The sequence below is a fragment of the Schistocerca serialis genome, chromosome 8 (assembly GCF_023864345.2).
Source record: "Schistocerca serialis cubense isolate TAMUIC-IGC-003099 chromosome 8, iqSchSeri2.2, whole genome shotgun sequence".
NCBI lineage: Eukaryota > Metazoa > Arthropoda > Insecta > Orthoptera > Acrididae > Schistocerca > Schistocerca serialis.
Genome location: NC_064645.1, coordinates 126,638,596 through 126,663,979, shown reverse-complemented (window position 1 = coordinate 126,663,979; position 25,384 = coordinate 126,638,596). Strand labels below are relative to the sequence as shown.

The 25,384-nt window shown below is 43.7% G+C and overlaps 1 protein-coding gene across 1 annotated transcript in view; it reads right to left on the bottom strand.

Annotated features, from left to right (window-relative positions):
- The window catches only part of LOC126416867 (dachshund homolog 2-like), an 879,718-nt gene that overhangs the window by 703,850 nt on the left and 150,484 nt on the right, over nucleotides 1-25,384 (bottom strand). The window lies entirely within an intron of this gene.

The window sequence follows — 25,384 nt, the reverse complement described above, 5'->3', positions numbered from 1 at the left end:
TTCAATGTACACCACATGTTAAATCATAGTCTTTCTTTCGAAGGTTTTTAACGGCAACTTTTGACAATGTACGTAATTTAGCCGAAAGATACAATGACAGCAGTTTACGAAATCCACTTTTAGCTGGAATATAAAAGAGTTTTTTAATTATTCGTCGATGGAGAATTAAACTGGGATGAGAACGGAAGGTTGCATGTAACTAAAATTATTTGGTTCCGATTACTGCAGCCAGCAAGATGTAAGGAAATATCGTTCTTCTGGCACACATCTGTATCTTTCTTCACACGAAGCAATGAGTGCTATACACAGTGGTTCTCAAACTGATTCCGTATTTCTAGATTTCCAAAACCTTTTGATACCGTTCCTCACAAGCGGCTTCTAATCAAACTGTGTATCTACGGAGTATCGTCCAAGTTGTGAGACTAGATTCGCAATTTCCTGCCAGGAAGGTCACAGATTGTAGTAAAAATGAAGTGAAGTCTGGTGATCCCCAAAAAAGTGTTTGTGCCCTCTGATGGTTATAATCTATGTAAATGATTCACAGTTCATAGTAAAAATGAAGTGATGTCTGGTGTTCCCCAAAGAAGTGTTTTTGCCCTCTGCGAGTTATAATCTATGTAAATTATTTACGAGACAATCTGAGCAGCCATGTTAGATTTTTTGCAGATGATGCTCTATTTTACCGGCAACTAAAGTCATCATAAGATCAAAACCAACTGCAAATGATTTAGACAAGACATCTGTATGATGCAAAAAGTGGCAACTGACCCTAAAGGATGAAAATCTTGAGGTCATCCACATGAGTACTGAAAGGACCCCGTTAAATTTCGGTTACACGGTTAATAACAGAACCTGAAGGCTGTCAGTTCGACTAAATACCTAGGTATAACAATTACGAACTCTTTAGCCGCGCGGAGTGGCCGCGCGGTTTGAGGCGCCACGTCCCGGATTGCGCGGCCACTCTCGCCGGAGGTGCGAGTCCTCCCTCGGGCATGGGTGTGTGTGTTGTTCTTAGCATAAGTTAGTTGCAGTAGTGTGTAAGTCTAGGGACCGATGACCTCAGCAGTTTGGTCCCTTAGGAATTCACACACACAACACAGCAACAACACAACACAACAGTTAAAATTGGAACGATCACATTGGTAATGTGGTGGGGAAGACGAACAAAAGACTGCCATTTATTGGCACGTCACCTAGAAAATGCAATAGGCCTACTAAAGAGACTGCCTACACTTCACTTGTCCGTCCTCTTTTGAAGTACTGCTGTGCGGTTTCGGATTCTTACCACACAGGATTGCCAGAGAAGATCATAAAAATTGAAAGAAGGGCAGTTCGTTTTATACCATATCGAAATAAGAGAGATAGCGCCACGCATATGATAAGAGATCAGGGGTGCCAGTAATTATAACGAAGCCATTTTTCGTTTGCGGCGACGTTTTCTACTGAAATTTCAATCTCCAACTTTGTGTTCCGAATGCGAAAATATTTTGTTGACACCCACCTACATACGGAGAGAAGATCTTTGTAATAAAATAAGAAAAATTATTCTCACGGAAAGATTTAAGTCTTCTTTTTTCCCGCACGTTGCTCGAGAGTTGAACCGAGCGAGGTGGCGCATTGGTTAGCACAGTGGACTCGCATTCGGGAGGACGACGTTCAAACCCGCATCCGACCATCTTGATTTAGGTTATCCGCGCTTTCCCTTGATCAAAAGAGGCCAATGGCGGGATGGTTCCTTTGAAAGGACACGGCCGATTTCCTTACCCATCCTCCCCTAATCCGAGCTTATACTCCGTCTCGAATGACTTCTTTGTCGACGGGACGCTAAACACTAATGGCAGAGAGAGATGAACCTTCTGACGGGCACTAAAGTGTGAATTGCAGTGTAGTCATGTAGCTGCAGATGTATATGAACAACGTTTTCGTCGCTGTCGCAGGACGAACAGGACCTGAGAAAATAGATAACATGGTGAAGGAAGCCGGCGGTGGGGATATTATCAAACGTTCAGGTACTATTTAAAGCCTGTGAAAAGCAGTGCCTCGTGAAAACGGTTGGCCGCACTTGGTCGAAAAAGACCGCAGTACCAAACTACATCTGATGCTACATGCATGAATCTTGGCATACAAAGGTTTCAACAGTCTGAAATCGATTCGGAACTGCCAGACTTCGCACAGGACTTCGTACCCTGCTGGGAGGTAAGTGCCACTTTCACGAGAGGAGAGGAGAAGTAAACGTAATTTTACTGCAGATCCGGTGCTTGTTCCGGCAATAACTTGTAGCCATGAAAATTGCCGGTTGTCGTATAACTGCTTCAGCGAACGCGGATTATTGCCAGGAGCGTAATTTGCCTGTCGCAGCATCGCAGCAACGTCGAAAAGCGTCCTTCGGCGAAACGTGCAGCTTACTCGGCTACGTGGCGCATAGTGAGTTATGGTCCTAACACGCTCTCTCCTTCCACGAGCGAGCATCTCTCAAGGTAATGCTAGACACGGATGTGAATCCTTCTATCTTTCGAGACTACTAAGTGTAAATACGGTGTCACCAAATCGTTTTATTTTACTTTTAATGACAATGTATAACGCAGAGGTAGAAAACACGGAATATTTATCCGTCGCCAACTGCAATCGCAGAAAGACAAATCTGGTTTACTGAGAGGGCTGAGCAAAGCTTTGTGTGCGGTACTTCACTCACACACTTATGTGTCATACTGTTTATTAAACAGATCAGATATTCCCCTTAGCACAAAACGAATAAACAATGGAGAACAGCAGAAGCGAGACTGACAACAGATAAGTACCAGAAGTCGGAGAGGCAAAAATTAAAGGGTGTAAGAGTTCCGGAACTTAGATCGGCCCAGACAATGAGGACGTGGAAAAAAACTAAAGGAAGTTCGGACACTGCAGTTACAAACTTCTAGCGTTTGTATAGGGGAGTGAGTGCATAATATTTTGAATAGGAACCCATATGTAGGACGGCACGGCGGTTTCAGATCAGATGTGTAACTCATCCAGTTCTGCTTGAGGAATTGAATTAGGCGTCGCGTAGTACAATTATTAGATAACAGTTCGAAAGAAAACATAACGAAACATTCATTTACCACTTAAGCATATTTGTTTTGTTTCAACACTTAAAAATTACATTACATTACGTTATTTAAAAACAAAAAAGAACCCAGCAAACTGCACACACAGCACAGTGTTGTTGCATTACAACAGCGGCTCGATGTGGCGACCACCAACATTGTTTCGTTATGTTTCCTTTCGAATTGTTGCCTAATAATTGTACTGCGTCGCGCCTAATTCAATTCCTCGAGCAGAAGTTAATGAGTTAAACATGTGAACTGAAACAGTCGTAAAACGGAAACGCTACGTTTCGGGACATGCATTGCTATTCGCAATATTATGTACTCGCTCCCTTTACATGTCCTAGAAGTTTGTAACGCCACTTTCCGAAAATCCTGCGTAGAGTATACATAGTAGAATACGGTAAGGTTACTCTAACGAAAATACACGAAAGTCATTCCGTACATCAGGAATGTCTACACTTTTCCAAAATAAAAAACGAAACGCACCTGGGGGTGTTCGCAAAATATTGGAACATTTTGGTCTATAATCATTATATACTTGACTGTTTTAGGAAAACAAATTGGAACTGGCGAAGTTAATGTATTTCAAGAAAGGGGAATTTGCTAAAGTCAAAGTATCTGCGAAGAAGTGTGGAGGTAGTGTTGGCTGCAGTATGGCGCTTCATAGTATACAGAAACGACAAAAGTGGGTTTCCGCAAGAACTGAAGATGGTTTGTGCAAACTGCGTTTTGTGAACTTAAAGTTGACACAATTCTATTGGCAAACTTCAGCTGCCCTGAACTTCTATTTAAGTGTGATTCTCAACAAAAAAACTAAAATTTTTCATATTAAAGAGTACTACCTACTTTGGCTATCGCTGTTTTTGTTTTCCAAAATCGGTTTAAGCCAATCCTAAAAAAGGACTTGCCGGTCAACTCCACCATTTCCAGCTTACTGATCGGTAATTTTAAATTAACATATTATGGAGTCATATTATTGATACAATTACTTAATGTATTTAATTAGTACTTCTTTAACGTGATGATGAGTATTATGGAACTTTATCAATGCTGCAGCGACCCAGTAGAGTCAGGGGTAAACAGTTGGCCAAGTGCGAGTACCACTCGCGCAAGGAGGTTTCCGCACAAACTTAATGATGTAAACAGACAGTTCATTCGGGTAATCGGGAATCGCGACCATTTTGACTTTTATCGACATTGATACTGGCAATATATCTGCCCCGGGGATTCCAATATTTTCAAGAACGTTTTAATTTTAAGTTTGACATCGGTTAACAAATGACAATAAAAATATTTATTCGTGTAATATAATTCTGATTATCAAATTTCGAATTTTTTTTCCTCTAATTGTACCGTGAAACCTTGCTTCTTTCCAGATTTCATGATTCTAGGCCAACGGAAAGCACCCTACACTTTCCAGGAGTGAGTTCCCGAGTATCAAAATATCTGACAGACACAGCCGTATCTTGTGGTTGCATTGACTTCGAAGCTTGCATTTATTACACCGCCAAAAACATATAGACCTTAGTATTGACATAAATTTCAACTTGTAACCTCTAACGTCTATCCGTTATCGAGAAGAAAAGGTTTTTAACTGTCAGGCAGACGGACGGTTAATAAAGTGATTCTGTTATGGTTCCTTCCTTACGGTTGAATTATGGAACCAAAAAAAAAGCAGGAGAGGAAAGAACTCTAGGGAAAATCAGTACTATATGTTACCGCTTCCTCAATTAGTTATATGACAATGGAGCACACGGAAGAAGGGTAAAATTTCAAAGGATGACAAGCACAGGAATGTTCAACGCTGATCGTTAAAGAAGTTGAATGGAACACCAAATTTCGATAGCCCAGATACTATAGGAAAACGTGTCATGTCAGAGCTGAATGCGGGAGGACATACCTCTACCCGGACTTGGTGTAGCACGCAAGACGCGTTCGTGTTTATCGCACTGCCGGGTGAAGGCGTGGAGCATCTGAAATAACGCCAAAGTCGCCGGATCATCTCCAGCAGACATCTGGTCGGGACTATAAAACGAAACTGCCTACAGTTGCTTTCCTTATGGCGCTCCAATTACGATTATCTGCAATATATACCGTAATCTCTCGGCCACTGGTAATTTCTCCCGGTAGCTTTCATACAGATTATCACATTACGTACGCCACATAAAGTTTATCTGCATCTGTCCGCCCCAATCTGCACAGACAATCGGCCCAAGAATGGATTATTATTGCCTTTCACCGGAGCGGTAATAACGGAACGCGTGCCGTGCCCCGGGAAATGTTACTCGCACACTCTGAATTCTCCACACTGCGTCCTACGGGCATCTAAGCTGCCGAATGATCGTTCCTTTGTTTCGGACCATAACGAGCAGATGACCGCATAATTTAAATTCGTACATCCCTGTAGCGCCAAAAGCGTAGGATTTCACTGGTACCTGTCAATGTTGGAGATCAAATGCTTTGAACAGCGAGGTAAAAGATAGACATCAGGTGCTGAATGCAACTTCACTCGCGGTCACGGCGGGTGCACGCGAAATGTCTGTCCACAGTTTCTGGAACGCTGGAAGAGAGTATATAACTTGTAGCTTTATTGTCAATTGTTTTCCCGAAGAATGTCATGTCGATCATTAACCAATACCTGTCTGTTACGTGTACGGTCAATTGTATCCAGAAGTGTTATCTTGCCGTCCGATATGGCGCAGGTTGGTTTTAGAAAGGGAATGGTTCAAGTCGCCCGCTGCTGTAACATATAGGTATGTCTTTTTGCAGTGCCCAAAAATCAGTTAAAAGGAATAAACAATAATTCTTTCACGAAACCACTAAAAAATTGTTAACACCTGCGTTATCCAACCCAAGTAATGCTACCCCTCTACTGATTTCAGCGCTAAAGCAAAGTAGGTCATAACAAAAACAAACGAAATTAAACAAGAAAACACATATCGATGCCCTAATGTAAACTTGAAATGCCTTACGTTCTTGTAAAGGAGCATCAACTCTCCACACAAAACGTTAGAAGGACTATGGCTCAATGTCTCGTCGACGGCGAGGTCATTGGCGCCAGGCTCTCGTTCGTCAAGGAAGACGAAGGAAATCGAACATATCCTTTTGAAAGCAACCGTCCAATCATTTTCTTTAATCACTTTACGAAGAGCACGAAAAGCGATAAGTTGAATGACTGGACAGAGACTTGACCCGTCGCACCCCCAGAATTTGAGAGCACAGTATTATAAAGATTTCGCCCACGTCGTCCGATACCTCTGCTTTTCGCATTGTCGTCTTGGCAAACATCCTGGTGAAAGCGCTTATACATTCCTTTCTGCCGAATCTTTTGTAGTTTGTAAGTGAACAAGTCGGATAAATATGACTAGAGGATGATTTCAAATAAACTAATTTCTCTAACATACTCGAAGCGTGAAATGAGTTTGTTTTCGTGAACACGACGACTGCCAGAGATGAAATTCAAATCTGACCTATCTTTGTGGATACGAAGCTAAAACAGTCCTACCACCTGTCGTTCTTAAGGGAGAGAAGTCTTTTGACCTAACAGTGTCTTCAGACGTACGCCTAGGGGACGATATAGAACGACTACTGTTCGCAATATAAGAAGACGACCTAGTGAATAACGGCGGTGACTGTTCGTGGAAGACGCTGCTAGAGCAATATCCCGAAATGCAGGGTGGGGGGGGGGGGGGGGGGAGGGGGAGGGGGATGCGTACGGAGGCAATTATGTGGAACGACCACGTCGTAAGAAAGGCAGTTGCTAAACTGAGGTTCATTAGAAGAATCCTCAGGAAGTGCAGCCCACCAGCGAAGGAGCTAGCTTAGAAACCCTCGCTCGAGCGACATGTGAGCATTGTTCCTCTGGGATACTTACCGGGCAAGATTCACATAGAAAAAAGGCGAAGACACAAATAAGAACAGCGCGGGTCGTCTGAGGTTATTTTGGTGCGCGAGAAAGTTGCTCGGAGCTACTAATTAAACTTAACTGGCCAACGCTGAAAGAGGGCCTTTACTTACGTTCGTTTCCGTGTCCGTGCAAGAAAATCTGAAGTCTCCTCATGCAACTCTGCGTCTCACGTAGGCCTCCTAGCGGTAATGTCCGTTGGAGAAAGCTCTTCTTTGACTTAAGACGAGTTGGAACTGTCTGGTGGCTATACATTACGTGCCGTGAGTTGGTTTGCTGTTTTCTCCTCTCTGCTTCACCTGTTGCTTTGCGTCTGATGTATGGTGGTGCCATGGCGGCAAGTGGGTTAATTTTGTATACAGCTGAAAGCCTGATACTCTCATTTATCGCAATATCTACTCGCTTCGAGTGGCAAGACGGCTCCCATACTAGTGCCGCATATTCTCCAGCTGCGAAACATAGTCCCGTTGTTGATGATCGAAGCATTTCAGACTGCGCTACCCGTGTTGATTCAGTCCGTTTACGTGCAATACAGGACCATGCATATATCGTTCTCTGAGCTCAGTGCAATGCTTTTACGTGACAGTGTACGGTCTAGGCTGATTCCCTAGTACTTTGGGTTTTGTACAGAGGTCTAGTCTAACCCCTCTCCATTCCATTTCCAACTGTCTTGTGGCTTCTCTATTACTGAGGTGGAATGGACACCGCGTACTTTTCTTTTTCCTGGCGTTATGAATCTCGTGGTGGCTAAGTTAAGAATCAGAGAACGAACGTTCGTAAAAGAGTCAAGCAACATATTGGCATCCTCCTACATAACTCTCGCATAAATGCCATGAAACTAAAGTTAGAGATTCGAGCTCACAAGGAGGCTTGCCAATAGTCATTCTTCCCGTGGATCATTCGCGACCACAACAGGAAAAGGTGGTGGTGGTGGGGAGTGACAGTTCTACAAGATACGTTCTCCGCCACTCCCCGCGAGGTGGTAGGCGGGGTGTAGATGTAGATATAGGTATGAACAAAAGTTCAAAAAAATGGCTCTGAGCACTATGGGACTTAACATCTGTGGTCATCAGTCCCCTAGAACTTAGAACTACTTAAACCTAACTATCCCAAGGACATCACACACATCTATGCCCGAGGCAGGATTCAAACCTGCGACCGTAGCAGTCGCGCGGTTCCGGACTGAGCGCCTAGGACCGCTAGACCACCGCGGCCGGCTGGACAAAAGTGATCGGGCTTGATACAGTTGAAACTTCTAGGCTAATGTATTGAAACTTCCGGGCTTCCGTGTTACTGCGACATGGAAGCACACAAGGCAGTGAAAAAGGCGCTTAGTTACTAGCAGAGTGCGCGCCTCGTCAGGCTAGGCAACAGGTACACATCCGATGGCGGGGGCGGCGCGGCGTTCCCGCGGCCTTAGTCAGCGCGGCGGGTGGTTCCAGCTTTCCAGCTCCAGGTCCAGCGCACTGGGCCAGCGGGAACCGGTCGCGCCTCGCCTCCTCCAGCCGGGTCACGGCCATTGCCAAAAAGCCGGCAGCCTTCCGCAAGGACGCGCCACGCCGCCACTGCAGACGGTCACGCCTGTGGCAGCGTGGGCGTCGAGCGCGGAGCAGCTTCACCAGTTTCCTAAGCGGACAGTCTGGCTCGCCCGCGGAGAAAAAGGAGACCCCCTCACGACTGAGTATCTTGGTGTCTGCTCCCCATACGAGTGCCGGAAAGAAGACTCTTCAACGGCTATCCCCCGTTCAGTTTCCTAGTCGGACGAATAAAACTTCATCGGAGAAGAAAACAAATACGGTCCCTCCGCGAGACTCCTTGATATCCGACCTTTTGTTGGCAATGAGACTGCCGGTAGAGACACTTCCGACACAAAAAGCCTGTCCACGTATCCCGCCTTAGCTCGTGAGTCACGATAAAAGTGTAGTTAGCGCTCAGGATCAACGACCGCTGCTTTTAACTATCAGCCAGCCTGGTTGTAGCGAACTTAGAACTGCTTAAACCTATCTAAACTAAGGACATTACACATATCCACGCCTGAGGCAGCATTCGAACCTGCGACCGTAGCGGTCGCGCGGGTCCAGACTGAAATGCCTAGAACCGCTCGGCCCTCCGGTCGGCCTTTTTCCAGTCCAGAATCTGGCTTCAGACATGTGAATACAAAAAATGAAGTGAACGAGGAGTAGGAAACTCACGTATAATAATGGTATTAGTGATAACGGTGTTGGTAAAAAAAAGATAAATGTTTGCAGCGAGAGGGCAGGTTAGAGAGGTGATAATTACGTTTGGAGAATTATTTGACTTATAACTGGGCAGTTATTCCGCGCTTCCTGCTAAACTCGTACGAAAGCACGATTGCTTCGCGTGAATAACAAATTGACTGTATATTGTGCCGACATTTACTGCACCGTAGGTTCCTGAGGATAGTAACATGCTGTCGAAACGCATGGCGTCGATAGAGCTCGATGATAAGAACCACTGATGCTGGAAATGCTGATTTAGCGAGGCAAATTTGAAAGAAATCGAGAAGCTACCCTGGCATTAACACTTTCTAGGTAACAAAAGATATTTCTGCTGCATGACAGAGCAGAGGGTGAGCGCTTCTTCAGAAACTTTCGGTGCTGTTGTTTTCTCGGCATGTAACTGCTGTTAGTAAATTGTCTCCAGGGAATCGCCCCAACTTGGGAGCTGAGAACAAAGTTAGCGCGGCCGCATCTCCCCTAAAATAACTCGAACGCGCCTAACTGCCCGGTGACAATCGAGCACGCAGATAAAAGCGCTTCCGTAATTCACTTCTCGGGCAGAATTTCTCCCTCCCTCCCGCCTCGCATAAAACGTGGCACTGCCCACCTCCCTTCCCCCCTAGCCCGGCGCTCTCTCTTTGCGTAGCGTATTTCTCATCGCGCGCGTTTTATTGAATCTCGTCTCTGGAGCGCCGCTCCTGATGGTACAATTTAATATTATATGTCAATCTCCTCACTGTTAGCGGGCCCTCCGTCCCTCTTTTTTCCAGCGCCGGCGGCACCTCGGGCTGCCCCAGGCCGGCCGCCGGCCGCTCGTCGCTGTTAAAATTCCATTCCGTGTCCGGGGACACGCCCACTCCGCCTTGCTGCAGCCGTCCCAATATGTAGTTTTCCCTTCCTTGGCGCCCGTTCTGGAGGGGCAGAACGGCCCGTCGCTAATATGGGAGGCGGCATTCCATCTGGCCGGACACACGACTGCACCCTCTCCCCCCCCCCCCCCCACCATCTTTCCCCTCCTCCTAAAACCTCACCCCACTCTTTTCCAACCCTTCTCACCCCACCCCTCCGCGAGTCTTCCTTGGCACACACAGCCAGCCACCAGATGTATGCGCGGTAAAAGTCCGACCGGACTCCCGGCAAACAGATAAAAAGGAAGACTTGTCCGGAGCCGGCAGAAGTGGCCGTGCGGTTAAAGGCGCTGCAGTCTGGAACCGCAAGACCGCTACGGTCGCAGGTTCGAATCCTGCCTCGGGCATGGGTGTTTGTGATGTCCTTAGGTTAGTTAGGTTTAACTAGTTCTAAGTTCTAGGGGACTAATGACCTCAGCAGTTGAGTCCCATAGTGCTCCGAGCCATTTGAACTTGTCCGGATTTATCCGGACGCCTGATCACCCTAGATATGAGGCTGCAACGCTCTAAACGTAATTGCCTTTTACTTGAGAAACATTCGTCATCATAGTCCAACAAGCATGACAGAAGGTTATAACTGATTTTGTATCGCTGCGCCTTCGGGGACTGTAGGTAATATGGAATGCGAAGAGAGTCTTCCTGACCACTGTAGCACTCTACGGCTGTAAACGTTCAGAGGGATAAGGGGTCCTTGAAACTGAGCAAACTTTCCCAGCGCGGGCTGGGTTGTCATTATTCTTTTTTTTTCCTTCTCTCTTTCTTCGGTGGCCTATTGTGCGGGACGCGTGCCTCTCCCTGGTGGTTGCGGGGATGAGTCCACTTTGCTGTTGCAAAAAATGGCAAAGGGACGCGCAGCCAGGCAGCAGCCCGCCCTCTTTGGAACAGTTTGGCGTAACGGGACGCGACACCCGCTGCGCCCGGGACAAGACGCACCTCAGGGCGCCCCGTAGGGCAGCGCCCAACACCCACGTAACACAGCCGTCGACAACGCCGAACACTGTGGTACCCTATTTCCGTCTCCGGACGCTCTCGCACCACGATTATATGCGACGATACTCACAAGAGACGAAGACTGGCGAAGTCGACTTTCACTGATGTGTTCAGATGACAGTCCTGAATCGATTTTGCTAGCCTTCCGAGTTGTTGTATACGAATATTTCGCTAAACCAGATACTCTGATTGCGTCAACACAGTGAAGTAGAATTAATAGTATCATCGCAATCGATATACGCGGTGTTTCTGTAAAAAGTCACGTATTCCCACAGAACGTAGAATCAGTCAAAACTAGTAGAAAAGCTCCTACAATGATACGTCCGGAAACCAATACCTGCTGAAGTAGACACCATCGGCAGTGCTACGGCTCCATTCGAACTACCATACATGCATTGGTCACACGCTCCTGTAAGTCTACACATTGTTGACGGAGCATGCAACAACACCTTCTCCATAGCCAGAAATCAAACGGATTCAGATCCAGTGAATGGTGAGGTCATCCTCTGCGCCTCCTCAACGAATATATCGCCCATTAAATGTTGGGCTCAAGTACAGCAGCACGATCGGTAAAAAATAAGGGTGGTGTCTCGTAGCGCACAAACCAAAGTTGCTGCAAGGGCTGTGTTCTGGAACAGCTCTGGTAATTCATCGCGCAGAAACCGGTGATACACTGCACCTGTTAATTCGTTTGATAAACTGTGCGGCACTATCGGTCTGCCCTCACATTGATACTGAAGCGATTCTGATGCTTCATCTCCACGACTATTCAAGATTTGTATCTGCGTATTGTAGTACCTTTCTAAGCCATCTCTTGTGAATCCTGATTCATCTGTAAGTAAAATGCAGGCTGTTAATCTTCATCGGCCCTAATCTCAACAGGTATTGGTGTCCGGACTTATCATTATAGGAACTTTTCTTCCTCTGGCTTTGGCCTATCATATTCCTACCTGCTGTAGGAATATGCGACACCATTTTTTTGTACATCCTGTTTAAATTAGTGATTGTTGGTGAAGGTGACGCTATATATAGGGTGACCAGACGTCCGTATAAATCCGGACGTGTCCCCTTTTTTATCTGCTTGCTGGAATCTGTGCGGATTTTTACACTGTCCTCCTTTTTCACAAAGTTAACAGCAATAAAATTAGATTTGCTATTATTCCCATTCTGCTGCTCTTTTCTTAAGTGTGTTATCTACAGATGGCTGCAGGATCGTCAGTGTTATCGACTTTTAATTAATGATCATAAATCGATCCATAAGCGAGTGCAAACATCGATTATTTAAAATTTCAGTTCCGTATTCTCAGTTCCGGATTCACATTGTTTTGGTTTGGCATTTTAGGTTTCATGTCATGTACTCAGTACTGTTTCCTGATAGTCTTTCTGTTTATTTTGAGTGTGGCTTTGAGAAAGAAGTTAAACTTTCTATGGAGGAAGCTATGTTGCGGAATCAATCGTGGCATGAATATTCAAAAGATGGTTGTGTGTGTTTGACGACTTTTTCTGTTTCAAATGGATGTCTCTCGAAAAAAGATATTATCTACAGTGATGTTGAAAAAAGCCTTTTGTGTTTGCAAATTAAATGTAACCAATTCTGTAATTTTAGGCAATTTCTGAAACAGAATAGTAATGATCCTGAATTTAGTGGGTTATCTTGTAGTAAAAAATGGGTCAAATATTTTTGTGAAAGTAATTCTGTCGAATGTTATTCAGAAGTATTAAAATTTGTCGAATACTTTTCAGTATATCAGGGCACAATGCAAATGCAGAAAGAGTATTTTCGGTTACTGCAACACTGCTGACAGGAATTTCCTAAACCTTGAATATGTTAAAGGAACGTACATGCTCCACTATAATTAGAAGAATTTCCCTATCTATCTTTTTTCAACTATCTGCTATACTTCTACTGAAAATTTGTTCTTCAGAAAAGTACAAATAAAAGTTAATAAATTTATGTATGTCTTTTAATTAATTAATTAATTAAATTTGGACGTTTCTTTCCATGTGTCCTCTTTTATCTAACATTTGTCCTCTTTTTTGAAGCTGTTTGTCCTCTTTTTTTGTACGCCTACTTCTGGTCACCCTAGATATACATTAAGCCCCCCCCCCCCCCCACACACACACACACCGCCAGTCACTGCTTCTTAACTCTGGTGTTGCCATCAGTTAATGAGGTTGTTGCGGAGATGCGAGTGTTTGACCTTGTTGCCATCACATCGTGGTCGTCACCGGCACATCTCCAGTCTCTTTCACATCAATGTATTTTTCCAGCGTAAAGACTCAAGATGTGCTGCAAAGTTCTCAGCCTTGCACGAATATTTCCAAATGTTAACGAATGTTTTCAAATATTCTCGATTGGTGTAGAATACAACTCGGAAATGGTAAATGTCGCATTGATCTAAATTCTTGCTAACGCACGGGGTGTGCGATGTAGTAAAGGCAGAGAAACATCTCACCAAAAAAGTGTATGCACTTGTAATTAGATACTACTTAGAACGGTTATGTGATCGAATAGTTTCATCGACAAAAAGTGATGTACCTCAACAAACAAGTCAATGAATACAGAATATGAGTCCAGGGGAAGAAAAAAATTTAAATTCATTGATACAATGATGAACCAAGAGGAAAGCGTAAACTTCCCAAAGAATTCCTAAATTTGCTCAGTTTTCTTGGTATGTGGATAGCTTCTAAACAGCGTCATAGATGCGGAAATATTAACCGACAAAGAAAATTAGAAATCAGGATCGTACCATAAATTCCACTCATTTCAAATATCAACCGGGAAAGAAAATCACAAATCGGAATTCACACCATAAGCTCCACTCATTTCAACTAACACGCCATTTCGCTTCAAAACGCTCCGTTTCACGACACGATTAGTGTGCAATATGGCTATCAATAAAGCACAAAGGCAAACGTTCCAGTATTTCGGACTGAATGAAAAAAAAAACTGTGTTTTTCTCACGGACATCCATACCTAGCATGTTCTCGTGGTGCTTAATCACAGAATCCATTCGCCTTTGCACCCGAAAGTAAAACACCAAATGTAACTTGCAGGAATACACTTTGAATGAGTTAGACGCTGTACAAATCAGGTGATTAATTTCAAACTTTTTCAGTCCAGAAAACATATGAAAGAAGGCCATACAAAGCGCGTCCTTTTTACCTAGGGTTTTTTTAAATAAAGGGAGAGTCTACTTCGTTTCAGAAGTCCGTAAACATGTAAAAAAGGAGGAGGAGCATATCTTAAAAATCTTATCCAGGGAAACCGACGTCTGTGAAACTGTTTTAAGATACCCAACGCACTGTGGAAAAACATTGCGAAGAGATCACTGCCGGATGTATAACAATTTGAAGATCTGGAATGGCTAAAAAAAACTTCCAAATGAATAAATACAGTTTCCTATTTCAGTGAATACTATTTGCGAATCGTTTCTCATGGTCATTGATTGTGTACGAAAGCGTTTGCCACTAATATCGAGAGTGGTTACAGCAATTTACAAATTAACCATCTACGGAAGATGTGGGATTGTTTCCAAGCAGTTCAGTTTTGGTGATTCGGCAAATATGTCTGCATTCATATAGCTTTTCTGTCTAAATAATCTAAAATATTCTTCAGTTACATGAAAGAAATCAATAGTTTCCTGATCAATTCAGTACGTGTTCTTTCTCTTCACTACACACAAAATAATTTCGTCCACATTAACCAGCAAATTACAAAGCAAGTAGCAAGCTCACAACTCAGTCACGATGCAAATCCGGTAGCGCTTTCGTAAGCAATGAATATCGATAGTGTTAGAATGAATATCGATAGTGATAGCTGACATCTGTCAGCTGAACCCCCGTTTCCAAAAACAATAGTCGCGTTTTTACATGACCACCCAAAGACGTTAAGGAAAAACTGAATTACCAGTATGTCCGTCTGAAGAACAATCTACTTTGGACATTTCTGGCACACTTAAATCACAGAACCGATCATCGTACATTTAGGTGATGGGAGAGGTGTGTATTTCGTCATATTCTCCTTTTCCTCGCTCTCATAACCCGCATTCTGTCACGCTTTGACTGTACACAAAGTTCACGCCTTATTCTTCGTTTCCGTCTTAGTCACCGAGAACTGATCTCGAGATCCAAGAGTCTGCAGCCAGTGACCCTAACGACTAGACCTGAAAGCAGAACAGACTTCGACATGCAATTTTGTCATATGATGACATGATAGAGACCGTGGCTGTTGTTTGAAGACAAATATTGGTGTTAGGACAGTAACCAGCCACAAATTTACTTTCAGTTCCTTTATTTGATGCACGTGGTGCGTGGTTGAAATGAACTCAGCGACAAATCTAAAGTGTACAGCGAGAACTATTTACGTGTGTACAACGAGGATGCAGTGGGAATGCATTTACATCTGTTGGACGAATGTTATGAAAACAAACACTCGAAAACGACGTTTCACGACAATTAATCTGTAAAAACGCACCAAATGTCATAAAGAAAGCGTGTAAACCGTCTGAGGATGAATCACAACGATTCGAAACCGGTAACGGTTTCCTTTGAATAAAGAATGGTTCAAATAGCTCTAAGCACTATGGGACTTAACATCTGAGGTCATCAGTCCCCTAGACTTAGAACTACGTAAACCTAACTAACCTAAGGACATCACACACATCCATGCCCGAGGCAGGATTCGAACCTGCGACCGTAGGAGCAGTGCGGTTCCGGACTGAAGACCCTAGAACCGCTCGGCCACAGCAGCCGGCTTGAATAAAGGAACTGAAAGTAAATTTGTGGCTGGTTGCTGTCCTAACACCATCAACATTAGACTTCGACATACTCGTGGAACAGCCGAACTAGAGGACCACTCTGAGCCTATCATCAGCTTTTACGTTGTTAGTGTGGAACACTCTGTTCCCCCCCGTCTCTCCCCCCACCTTTTTTTTTATTGTAGTAAGCGGTTGATGCTTAACGACGGGGCGGAGGTCGGGCAGTTAGCACATTCCTGCGACCAGCAGTGATACCCGTTTCGGCGAGCGCTCCTCCCTTCTCTTACCTCCCGGCTGTTCTCCTATAAAATTGAGGCGCCCGGCTGTTTCGCCCCAAAGAGCGGGACTCGGCGGCGCCTGCGCCGTGTAATTTCCAGGCTCCGAAATCGGTCCGCCAGAGGCCCAGTGCGCATAATTCACGCATTAGTAATTCTACCCCGGGCTGGGCCGGCCCCGCACCACACGTGTTACTGTTCCGTGTCCGTGGAGTCTGCCCCGGGACGAAACGCATTCCTCAGCAGACCTCCGAGTCACTCGTCTTCCGACATCCAACCAGCTAACGACAGCTGTCCATCTCGGCCAGTAGACATGATATGCGGCATTTGAACACGAGTTTCCCTTTTTCTATTTTCTTCAGAGTAAAGACGCCAGGCACCAGTGTTTAACAAGGGTAGTAGGAGTAATCCATCGAACAACAGACCTATATCATTGACGTCGGTTTGCAGTAGGGTTTTGGAGCATATACTGTATTCAAACATTATGAATCACCTCGAAGGGAACGATCTATTGATACGTTATCAGCACGGTTTCAGAAAACAGCGTTCTTGTGCAACGCAGCTAGCTCTTTATTCGCACGAAGTAATGGCCGCTATCGACAGGGGATCTCAAGTTGATTCCGTATTTCTAGATAAGCTTTTGACACCGTTCCTCACAAGCGACTTCTAATCAAGCTGCGGGCCTATGGGGTATCGTCTCAGTTGTGCGACTGGATTCGTGATTTCCTGTCAGGAAGGTCGCAGTTCGTAGTAATAGACGGCAAATCATCGAGTAAAATTGAAGTGATATCAGGTGTTCCCCAGGGAAGCGTCCTGGGACCTCTGCTCTTCCTGATCTATATAAATGACCTGGGTGATAATCTGAGCAGTTCTCTTAGGTTGTTCGCACATGATGCTGTAATTTACCGTCTAGTAAGGTCATCCGAAGACCAGAATCACTTGCAAAGCGATTTAGGAAAGATTGCTGTATGGTGTGGCAGGTGGCAGTTGACGCTAAATAACGAAAACTGTGAGGTGATCCATATGAGATCAAGAAGAAATCCGTTGGAATTCGATTACTTGATAAATAGTACAATTCTCAAGGCTGTCAATTCAACTAAGTACCTGGGTGTTAAAATTACGAACAACTCCAGTTGGAAAGACCACATAGACAATACTGTGGGGAAGGCGAGCCAAAGGTTGCGTTTCATTGGCAGGACACTTAGAAGATGCAACATGTCCACTAAAGAGACAGCTTACACTACACTCGTTCGTCCTCTGTTAGAATATTGCTGCGCGGCGCGGGATCCTTACCAGGTGGGATTGACGGAGGACATCGAAAGGGTGCAAAAAAGGGCAGCTCGTTTTGTATTATCACGTAGTAGGGGAGAGAGTGTGGCAGATATGATACGCGAGTTGGGATGGAAGTCATTAAAGCAAAGACGTTTTTCGTCGCGGCGAGATCTATTTATGAAACTTCAGTCACCAACTTTCTCTTCCGAGTGCGAAAATATTTTGTTGAGCCCAACCTACATAGGTAGGAATGATCATCAAAATAAAATAAGAGAAATCAGAGCTCGAACAGAATCGTTTAGGTGTTCGTTTTTCCCGCGCGCTGTTCGGGAGTGGAATGGTAGAGAGATAGTATGATTGTGGTTCGATGAACCCTCTGCCAAGCACTTAAGTGTGAATTGCAGAGTAATCATGTAGATGTAGATGTAAAATACTGCCATCTTGCTGTACACTATAAGCTGCATGTAGAATTATTTAACTGCCAGACCGGTGTTCGGGCATACGGCCCATCATCAGTGGCACACATTGAGGTACATAAGTAATGGGATATCTCCTTTTGGCGGCACAGTACAGCAACTCGGGTTGGAACCGTCTCAACAAGTTGTTGGAAGTCCTCTGCAGAAATATTGACCCATGCTGTCTCTATAACCATCCATAATTGTGAAAGTGTTACCGGTGCAGGATTTTGTGCACGATCTGACCTCTCGATTACGGGCGATCTAGGTGGTCCAAATATTCGGTCGAATTGTCCAGAATGTTCTGCAAACCAACAGCGAACATTTGTGGCCCGGTGACATGGAGCATTTTCATCCACAAAAATTCCATGTAGGATCTAATTTCAGACTATATAGAACTTATATATACACAGAAAAAGGCAGAACAAACAAGTACAACAAATTTTCTGACGTAACTTGTTGTTGTCTTCATTTCAAAGGCTAGTTTAATGCAGCTCTCCATGCTAGTCGATCCTGGGAAAGTCTCTTCGTCCCTGCGTAAGTGCTGCAACCTGTATCCATTTGAACTTGTTTACTGTGTTTATAAATTGGTCTTATTCTATAATATTTACCCCTCACCCCTCCTTCCGCTATCAGACTGATGTGTTCAATCAACCGATCCCTCAATCCAGTCAAATTGTGCTACGAATTTCTGTTTTCCTCAGTTTGATTTAGGACTTCCTCATTTGTTATTCGATCTAGCCTTCACCATTCTTTCATAGCACCACATTTCATTTTGATAATTGTTTGCTATGTAGTTGCTAATAATAGTAGTAGAATAAAGCAGACAGATGGATAAACATATTACAGCAGTGCATATCTAACTCCGAAACGTTACTAAAATAATAAAAAACTAGTTATTCTCTTGCCCTAAGAGTATTGCAAAGTGAAAGTACTTTAAAGCTGAAGTATTCCACATTAAAACAAAATGCAATTGATCGTAATGGCTTCTCTTGGAACTAGACTTTTGGTACAGTGTTTTTGTTCCCATTTCTATGTAGCGCCATAGATAACGCACAACAATTGTACACAGAAAATAACATTTACAATATACTAACACTAATTCATTCCATCTGATCTAGAGGTATAAAGTAACGAAACGCTTCAAGAGAATTACAATGTGGCTGGTTAGTTACATGCATTTGCTGTTCCAGTTTATTTTCTCTGCAGTCGCGGTTAGGCCTAAAATGTTTGCGTACCGTGTTAATGGTAACATATTTTAGAAAATCATTGACTACCTGTTTAGCGTTAAGCAACTATGAAGATACCACGGCTAAATCGTAAGGTGTGTGGTTTTAAACCGCAGTTTCATATGCAAAAAAGGTAACACACGCAAATAAACGGCAACATGTAAGAAGGAAAGAGATGCTACTGGCTTTGGTGATACTTGCATCGTCGCTCAAAACAGGTCACTATCCTAAGAATATACGACTAGGTGGAGATTCTCTTCCATGACATTCTGCTCTCTTTTATACCATTTTCTTCGAGTTGCCCTCATTTTCACTTCGTAATAAGGTGCGCCACAAATACTGAACATCATGTAAATGTTAGAAACAAAATTCCGTGCGAGTTTTATTATTACTCGACCGTCATAGTCTAGACACACAAAATAAAATGAATAAATAATAAACCACTTGGTAGGCAGAGTACTTCAACTGAAATTCTTTGCAGATGTATTTTGCTGTTCACGTTTTTACTCACTTGCATTACTCATTAAATAATTCCTATGGCAATGAAAACTGTTCTAATTCACAAAAGACGTCATGATTGGAAACTGATAGTGGATAACGCAGAGAATGCTAAAAATTGAATTGAATGAAAAAATGAAGGCGGAACAATGTGTCGAAGTAATAAGACCAAGATCAGTGTTTCGGCTACTGGTCACATCTTTAGGTTTCGTTTGATGCTTTGTGTAAGCCAAAAATGTAGAAATTTTGAAACGAAGTGTTTCTACATAGAGTCCCTTCCCATGCCCACCCCTCATCCGCTTCTCTGTCGGCAGGCACGCGAGGATACCATCTGTAATTAGAATACTCGTTGTATAACTATGTGGTACACAGAACTACACTTTTCTGTCATCTTTCTGTCTGAACGCCTTACCCATTGATTAGTTTTAATTACTTTTTGTACGAATGGCCGGCCTGAGTGGCCGTGTGGTTCTAGGCGCTACAATCTGGAGCCGAGCGACCGCTACGGTCGCAGGTTCGAATCCTGCCTCGGGCATGGATGTGTGTGATGTCCTTAGGTTAGTTAGGCTTAATTAGTTCTAAGTTCTAGGCGACTCGCATAGTGCTCAGAGCCATTTGAACCATTTTGTACGAATGGAGGCGAAAATTTATGAGAAACACTACCTGCTACATTTCGGAGTTCATCCAAAAGTTACGAATTTTCAGTGCTATATCGAACCTACTGCAGAAGGCTGGATTCTCGCGTTCCAAGAACTGCTACTGTTTAGTCAGAGCGAAGTGGTTTGTCTCCAGTTTAAAATTCACACTGGTGCCATAGCGGTATGCAAGACTTCTGGAGGAAGACACAGAACCGTATAGTAACGCAAAGGAGAACAAAACAAGAGTCTGCAAGTTCTCACGGGACGCTCCCTACCTACCGCGGGTGTCCGCGATCTCGGAACGTGGCGTAGGAGGTCGCGCTTTCTTTTTTAGGGCCCTTTCTGTGTGAGCAGCCCAGAAAGCTCGCGAATGAAGCCGGCCTGCGCGCTGTTTTTTTTCCCCGGCCGGTGTAACGGTTCCTGTTGTAGCCTTGACCGGCAGGTGGTCGCCAGCGGACAAGGGGCAGTTTCGCTGTCAGCCGCTGCCTTCTGACGTCTGTATCACCGTGCAGACGGCGACCAGACATACCTTGTCACCCATATAACTGTCATAGCTGCGGCGCAGCTGATACACTGAAGCACCAAAGAAGCTGGTATAGGCATGCGTATTCAAACACGAGGGCCGGCCGGTGTGGCCGAGCGGTTCTAGGCGCTGCCTCGGGCATGGATGTGTGTGATATCCTTAGGTTAGTTAAGTTAAGTAGTTCTAAGTTCTAGGGGACTGATGACCTCAGATGTTAAGTCCCCTAGTGCTCAGAGCCATTTTTTCAAACACATATACATGGTGTTACAAAAAGGTACTGCCAAACTTTCAGGAAACATTCCTCACACACAAATAAGGGAAAGATGTTATGTGGACATGCGTCCGGAAATGCTTAATTTCCATGTTAGAGCTCATTTTAGTTTCGTCAATATGTACTGTACCTCCTCCATTCACCTCCATGATTTCATACGGGATACTCTACCTGTGCTGCTAGAACATGTGCTTTTACAAGTACGACACAACATGTGGTTCATGCACGATGGAGCTCCTGCACATTTCAGTCGAAGTGTTGGTACGCTTCTCAACAAAAGATTCGGTGACCGATGGATTGGTAGAGGCGGACCAATTCCGTGGCCTCCACGCTCTCCTGACCTCAACCCTGACTTTCTTTTATGGGGGCATTTGAAAGCTCTTGTCTACGCAACCCCGGTACCAAATGTAGAGACTCTTCGTGCTCGTATTGTGGACGGCTGTGATACAATACGCCATTCTCCAGGGCTGCATCAGCGCGTCAGGGATTCCACGCGACGGAGGGTGGATGCATGTATCCTCGCTAACGGAGGACATTTTGAACATTTCCTGTAACAAAGTGTTTGAAGTCACGCTGGTACGTTCTGTTGCTGTGTGTTTCCATTCTATGATTAATGTGATTTGAAGAGAAGTAATAAAATGAGCTCTAACATGGAAAGTAAGCGTTTCCGGACACATGTCCACATAACATATTTTCTTTCTTTGTGTGTGAGGAATGTTTCCTGAAAGTTTGGCCGTACCTTTTGTAACACCCTGTATGTAAACAGGCACAATACGGCACTGCGGTCGGCAACGCCTATATACGACAAGTGTCTGACGCAGTTGTTAGGTCGGTTACTGCTGCTACAATGGCAGGTTATCAAGATTAAGTGGGTTTGAACGTGGTGTTCTAATCGGCGCACGAGCTATGGGACTCAGCATATCCGAGGTAGCGGTGAAGTGGGGATTTTCCCGTACGACCATTTCACGAGTGTATCGTGAATAAAGCATCAAATTTTCGACATGGTTGCGGCCGTAAAAAGATCCTGCAAGACCGGGACCAACGACGACTGAAGATAATCGTTCAGCGTGACAGAAGTGCAACCCTTCCGCAAATTGCTGCATATTTCTATGCTGGTCCAACTAGTATCATCGTGCGAACCATTGAACGAAACATCATCGATATGGGCTTTCGGAGTCGAAGGCCCACTCGTGTACCCTTAATGGCTGGCTGCACGACACAAAGCTTTACGCCTCGCCTGGGCCTGTCAACATCGACAATGGACTGTTGATGACTGGAAACATCTTGCCTGTCGGACGAGAGGCGTTTCAAATTGTATCGAGCGGATGGACGTGTACGGTTATGGAGACAACCTCATGAATCCAAGGACCCTGTTTCTCAGCAGGGGACTGTTCAAGTTGATAGAAGCTCTGTAATTTTGTGGGGCGTGCGCAGTTGGAGTGATATGGAACCCTTGACACATCTAGACACGACTCCGATAGGTAACACGTACCTGCATCCATTCATGTCCATTGTGCATTCCGACAGACTTGGGCAATTTCAGCAGGACAATGCGACACCACACACGTCCAGTATTTCCACAGAGTGGCTCCAGGAACACTCTTCTGAACTTAAATACTTACGCTGGCCACCAAACTCCCCAGACATGAATGTTATTGAGTACATGTGGGATGCGTTGCAACCTGCTGTTCAGAAGAGATCTCCACCCCCTCGTACTCTTACGGATTTATGGACAACGCTGCAGGATTCATGGTGTCAATTCCCTCCAGCACTACTTCAGACATTAGTCGAGGCCACGCCACGTCGTGTTGCGGCACTTATGCGTGCTTGCGGTGGCCCTACACGACATTAGGCAGGTGTACCACTTTCTTTGGCTCTTCAATGTATGTGGATTGTAGAAGTAGGGCAATGGTCCACTTGATCTAGTTGGAAAACGAGCCAATTCTGAAGCATCACTGAATTTGGCTTACATTATCCCCCTCCCTATCCAACGAATTCTTTTCAACTCGGGAGGAGCTGTATAATCTATATATAACTAATTCGGAGAATCACTTTAGAAACGAGAAGACCTGTCACCGACGTGATTACATACTGAAAAGAGATTGAAACAGAGGGAAATTTTAGCATTCAGAAGGCAGAATTAACAATGGTATGTTTGGAATAGAATGACCCATCCAGCAAAGAATATCAATATTCATGCATATACAAAAACGTTGTAGAATTTTTGCGTATTTTAATTTGAACTGATTTTATTCATTAAATTATGTGAGTCCTATTCCACAGATCTCTATAAGATAGTTCTTGACAATGTAAAACAAAGAATCGTATTCCTTAGATCTCTGTAAGACAGTTCTTGAGAATTTAAAAGAAGTCGTTATGGTTGATAATAACTCATTTAGACTGGACACTTGTTTAATTCGTAGCTTCTCATAACAAACCATGGTTATTAGAGCTTAGCTTTTCACCCCAGTTACGTTTTATTTTTCACACAATAACACATATTTCCCAGAAAAAGGTACAAATTCCAAAGAAAAGATTTTGCTTATTGGTTACATTAATATTTTCGTTCGAACCCTATGAACACTTTAGACGAAAACAAAATATCAGAGGGGACTCCTAGTTAGCTTTAAAATATTTCCTCGAAGTGCAGAAGATACGTTTTCTTAGAACTACTGCTAAAATAGTGTAAATAATATTTGTTACACGTTTAAAACAAAGGAGAAACTAATTTGACATCACAATAACCACGCTGAAGAAGTAATAATGGAAAGCGAATGAATCACTTTCAGAAGGAGAATGCAGTTAATGGGCCTATTTTTTTTTAGGGAAAATAAGTAAAACAAAATACAAACACTAGCACGAACCGACGGAAGTGAATACGCAATCACTGCCAATAGCTTTTTATGTGTCTTCCACCTCTGATAAACCTATGAATACGTTGTAATGACAAATGACACGCTGGTTCTGATCCCAGGTCGAATTACAGATTTTAAAGTACCTCATTGCTTTGGTAACACAGAAATACCAGCTTCAATACCAAGATGCCTTTTAAAGCATTGTAGTCTCAAACTCATCTTCTAGTCTATTAGTGTTGTAATTTTCAGTTTGTTAATAGAGTAATTATATGTTTTCAAGTACAGGATAGAATTCAGTACAACACTGTAATATTTAGGACGTGTTATCTGTGATGGTTTAAATTTTTCTTGTAATTTTTAGATTCAAGACCGATTGGTCTCAAATTACAGAACAATTTCCGTTCACTGCAATGAACACAATTAATTAAAGATCACTGATACTACCATGCATATGTAGTAGTTGCTTTCAGACGTAGTGTGATGAGCTCAGCGATACGGTATGTTAGGTATGACGAGTTATGGAAGAGTACAGAGTTCTAGCAATAGTGGTTAAGTAATGAATATTAGTGGTAGTGATAGATTCATCATCGAGAACATAAATTCTTTCGCTCGAAGTTTTAGGCTTATCTTCAAAGTAAACATGTCTGCTCCATTTCTGAATTACCACGTCTTTCGCAACCGTACGCAATTTGACAATAAAATAAACAGACTTAAGAATAGCATACATGCTGCACGTATCTCTTCGTTTTCTAAATGCGGCTCTCGTCTGAAGCCTGCCTTTCGTTATTCTCGTCGGTTTGTGCTGGTGGTGAAAGCGAATATATGTTGGTGAGCAAAGGAAAACGGGAAAGAAATAAAGAAATGAAGAGAGCCGGTGAAATGGGGAGAAAATTACTACTACAGTCAACATGCACTGCTACAGCTAACAAGCGAGCTATTTCTCATAAATAATTGCGCGCATTACGCCTTAATTTGACCATCAGTATAACGACTCAGGCTAATAAATTTTGTCTAAAATGATTGTGACTTTCTTTTCAGTTCAGCTGAGCTCTTATAACGGACAGAGAGGGGACATATAAACAAGCCTGGCAAATGAATATTCAACGGCTTTCACCCATTATCGATGAATTGCCTCCGATTTCGAATGCCAGTTGGATCTGCATTGGACAGCCAGCGCTACACGTTTATTTTTAATGTGCTGACTTACATGCTTCCAACAGAAGAAAATATTTTTAATTGTAGTTATTTACCATGTTTATGAACGGTTTACCAATACGCACATTAACTGATCAAAAGTCCTATTTAAGAATTTCCGAACCGGACTGGGGTATTTGTCTCGAAATAGCGTCCTTAATAGAATCCATTTTTTAAACTAGTTGTACTAACACTGTTACACTGGGTCTGCAGTGTGGAAATCGTTTGTTTCCGAACCCGTGAATGGAAAGGAAACAATCCGCTCGATCTGCAATGACCAAGAAAT